The sequence below is a fragment of the Lactuca virosa genome, chromosome 5 (genome assembly GCF_052849685.1).
Source record: "Lactuca virosa cultivar CGN04683 chromosome 5, Lactuca_virosa_CGN04683_v6, whole genome shotgun sequence".
In the NCBI taxonomy this organism is placed as follows: Eukaryota; Viridiplantae; Streptophyta; class Magnoliopsida; order Asterales; family Asteraceae; genus Lactuca; species Lactuca virosa.
In genome coordinates, this window is record NC_136430.1 from 126,301,694 (window position 1) to 126,306,556 (window position 4,863).

The 4,863-nt window shown below is 29.2% G+C and overlaps 1 long non-coding RNA gene across 1 annotated transcript; it reads right to left on the bottom strand.

Moving 5' to 3' along the window:
• Positions 1-3,404: 3,404 nt before the first annotated feature.
• On the bottom strand, positions 3,405-4,207 carry LOC145111816 (uncharacterized). Its single transcript, XR_013710353.1, has 3 exons — positions 4,052-4,207; positions 3,838-3,969; positions 3,405-3,745 (listed from the first exon to the last, which is right to left on the bottom strand). It is a non-coding gene; the product is annotated as an uncharacterized LOC145111816 (long non-coding RNA).
• Between the last annotated feature and the right edge of the window lie 656 nt (positions 4,208-4,863).

Below are 4,863 nucleotides of genomic sequence, written 5' to 3' on the forward strand. Positions count from 1 at the left end.
AAGCCTTGCAACGACGAGGTGAAGCGTGAAGTGAAGTTGGAACCTAATAAAGCTTTTAAGTATCTGACTTTGATCTAGGGAAGAAAATTTGGCCCACATAAAGACAAAAACAAATTGACCGTTAACATAGAGGAAAATGATGAATAGAAAACAAATGGGCCCAAGTTTTGGGTATGTGGCTCTTAATCGGTTATAACACAAGAGGATTACAAACACACGTAGCCCACGAGTTTGTTTCCTTATAAAATCATTTAAAAAGTTAACGGACTAAAAGAGTTAACCCTAAAACGTTTATAAGGCATTAATAGATCATTTTCCCTATCAATTTATGCCCGTAATAGTTAACAGTTTGTTATTTAAAAAAATGATCAATCATAGTAACATTTCCCACTTTATTGTTTATGCTAAAATGCAATGTTAAAAAAATAAAATATTCATATAAAATTTATATTTATATTATTTAAATGTATTTAATATTATTTATATATCAATTCATCTTTCAAAAGTGGTCTACTACCACATCAACAATTACTTTATTTTTTTAACATATATCTTAAATATTAAACAATTATACTTACTCAATAATAAACAAAAATAAATTTAAATATTTATAAGTAACATAATATTTTTAAATATAAAATAAATAAATAAAAATAAATATTAAATTTAATTTACTCTATATATTGAACATATTTGAATACGGAAGGAAAACGAAATTAGGAAAACCAAATAACTAAAACTTTTATATATTATAACTAGGTTAAAAACCATGTATAACACGGTTGACATATTAAAATAACATAAATAATATCAAAATATATATATCTATTTTTAAATTTAGTTAGTTTAAACATTCTTATTAACTATTATGTCTAATTTTAAATTTAGTTAATCATAAGAAATCTCGCATAAGGAAATTGATGGTTTCTTTTGTTTTTGTTCTAAAAATAACTATTTCAAATTATTAGTTTATTAAATCTAAAACGAAAAGATGTAACTAAAAAAATAAACAAAGTGAAACCCAATAATTGATAAATAAGTAAATCTATTTTAAAACCATTACATAGTGAAACTTAGCAATACTTAGGTGCTTAAGAGGTTAACAAATTTGGCTATTGACATCCCATGTTGACAAAAAAAATGTCAATCCCAATGACATAACTAAAAAAATTAAAATACGATGTTAATATGACGTCATAAAACTTTTCCATGACGGACCATTTGAATAGGATAAGTTAATCCCTGTTAAGATCCTATGCTTCTTGTGGAGAGCAAAACTCGGGAAAATACCGTCGGCAGTGGCATTAAAAAATAGGGGGATCACAATTCCAATTATCACGTGTGGTGCATGCAGTTTGGAGGAGGAGACAAGTGATCACGAGCTGATATCATGCAAAGTAGCAACAACAATCATGGATTCAATTCTCACTTGGTGTGAAATTCAATGCGATAGATTCCTCTCAGTAAATGATATGCTACTCTTCATCTCACGATGGTCTAATTGTAAACTCAAAAGAAGAATGCTATATACAATACTAAGTGGAGTTTTATGGTGCATATGGACGGATAGAAACAAAAGGATTTTTGATAATGCTCCATTAATCCCGGCGAATACAGTGGAAAGAATAAAAGCAACAACATTCATCTGGTGCAAACATAGGGGAACATGAAAAAAATGGATTGGAGAGTTTGGAACTTGTGTCCTTTCCTCTGTTTGTAATTTTCTCTAGTATTTTTTTTTCTCTTGTACTGTTTCATATTTTTCTCCTCATCTCCTTGATGTGGGATTTATAATATTCGCCGTTTTCCAACAAAAAAAGAAATGATGCTATATTAGTCTTAATATTTAGACTTAAAAAAAGTAGTATGCTAACTTTTCCTACAAAATCATTTCCTTGGTCAGAGGTCTATCAAACTAGACAATAATGCTCCGTCTTCATCAATTGGAAAATTTGTTATGTTCAAACAATCAAAATGTAAGATAAATTGATCTACCATTTTAACGATTTTCCCATTTTAACATTTCTACTACTATGATTAACTCTTTCACAGTTATGCATTTTCTAGTTGCCCTGTTTTATCAAGATAATTTACAAAGAAGGAAAATTACAAAAAAAAAACACAACGTACTTGTATCATTTTATCAATTTATCCACTAAACTGTTATTATAATAAAATTATTCATAAAAAATTGATGGGTAAACAGATAAAATGGTGAAAGTAGGTTGTCCTTTTTTGTAATTTTTCTTTATTCAAAACTTGGTAATTAGGAAAGTACGTTGCATATGTTGTATTATACCCTATGACAGTATCTAACATTCAGATTATTAAGATATAAGAAGAGATGAAAGAAGAAAAAGGTATCATCATTTATCTAGTTGAGGGCCTTTAGGGATTTCCATTCGTGAAAAAAACAGTCCCTTGGGAAAATACAGCAACAACATAACAAATAACACCATCAATTGGTTCATATTAGTTGAGAGAAAGGAATTTTGGACATGGAAACAATCCAAAGTGAGCGTTTTATGTTAGTTGCTCTTATGAACTTCAAAAACCAGAAAAATACAACGTACTTTCACTATTCTAGATTTAGAAACTGGACTATTATGTTTTCTTATAAATTAAGCTACAATTTCCAAAGATATTGCCTCTATTGCTCAAATGAGTGAAATATGATGGTATTTCCTATAAATTTCCCAACATAAAAATGGTTAAAACTACTCGTTTTGACTATCATTTGGATATTAAGATAGCATCCTACTTTCATGATATGAAACAACAATAATACCTACAAAACATTTTTCACAATAAAATCATCATTCATCAAAATATAAGACGCGATGTACTTCGAAAAATGTACCTAATATTTATAGCACTAAACATTCCTTTGTATTGGGCACTGCTAGATTTTTTAGAATATAATGATGTGAAAATGATCAAAGATATCATTCACTTCATTTTAATAAAAAAGGAAAAATACAAAAAATCACAACTTACTTCATTATATATATATATATATATATATATATATATATATATATATATATATATATATATATATATATAATTGAAAGTAAAATCTTATAATAGTATAAATTAGAGTAAACAAACAAAGATAAATAAATTTATATTTCTTACTTTTAACATGAAACAATTTAACTACAAACATAGCAACATACTTTCATTTAACAGTTGTCTAAAATCATCTTAAGAAACCTGGAACTCCTTTTGGAGTTATGTTATTAATCATTCTTTCAGCTAAGGGCATTTAAGTAATTCAACAGATGACAAATTAATTTCAGGATATAGAAAGAACTCCGCATTTTGCTCATGTCCTTTTTGGTCAAGTGCTAATGAGTCCAAATAGCAAAAATATCCAATGAGATATAGCAATGTTCATTTTACTCAAATCACTAAAAAGCTACAAAGAAAAGAGTCATGTTTAGTACAATGGTGTAACAAAAAATGATGAAAGTATGATCCTTCACCTTGTTTGCTACCATATTATTGATGTAGCCTTGCATTTTGTTGTCGTGTTCCTTGCATTTAGTTCGCCTTTTCATAACCATTAAAATGATGCCATAATTCATCGATATAAAGGACAAAGGAAACATGCTTAACTCCAATAAAAACACTACCCTAAGTCCATAACCAAAATGTGCATAAATTTGAAACAAAAAAGAACTTACTGATGTGGGGAGAACTTCTATTAGAACCATGTCAGATTGATTAACCTTTCATCATCCTGGGAAAAAATACATTAAATATTTCAGGCACAACTACATATATCCAAGACAAATTCAAAAATGAATCTAATTATAAATTTCAAGCATGTACCTTTGAAAAAATATGATTATCTCTAGTAAAATTATAGAAACAATGTGGAGCAGACCCAAAGTAGAACTACACTCCAGGTTCATGTAGGCATTTTATCGAACGGTTGTCATGCACATTCAAATCTATTACCAACTAAATCGATTCCACGAACACGTATTTTTTTATTATAACTGAAGCATTAAAAAAGATAAGTACAAACTGAGAATAGTCTTACCGATTTGCAAATGATGAAGAACATGGTGAGCGATGGTGGCTGTAGATAGTCTTGGAGTTGACGAAAGATACAAATTAAAGCTTTAACCGTAGAAAGTCTTACCGATTGGTCATCATATATTGCCATCGTAGTTATCAAATTACAAAAAAGGAAAAAAAAAACAACGATGCATTGGTTCTTGATTTTGTATTCATATAAGAAGGTAGAATTCAAAATTCAAATTTCCCTAATGTCACTAATTAAGTGGCCGATTTATAGGATTGAACATGGAATGTAAATTGCTATTGTTTCAAAAAAAAATTGAATGTTATATGAAATCGAAAATTGCAGCAAGTTGAAAAAAATCGGGGTTACATTAATATTTATGAAAGAGAAATTAAATATTCTCCTACCATTTTCTCTTACTTATATTCCCACGTGAAATAGTGACAAATATCATATTTGACACGTGGTGGCTGGTTAGCATGGTAGAAATGGAACATATGACACATTAAAGGTTTTGTTTATTAGAGAAGGTAGAAGGTAGATAGGTTAATATAATAAAAGCATGATTATTTAAATTAGATATTAAAAAAGAAACCATCGTTTAATATTAAAGTGCATTTGCAAGCATTTCAATATTTGAAGGGTGTTGGTCTACATGGCATCGAATTGGAATGTGGTATTGTAACTTGTTTTGAAAGTCCTTGTTGTTAGACATGGCAAACGTGTCGTGTAGTGTCGGGTTCGTGTCGTGTCAAGACATTAAACGGGTTGAAAGGGCTTGACCCTAACCCGACCCGCTTAATTATCGTGTCGTGCCGTGTCAGCCC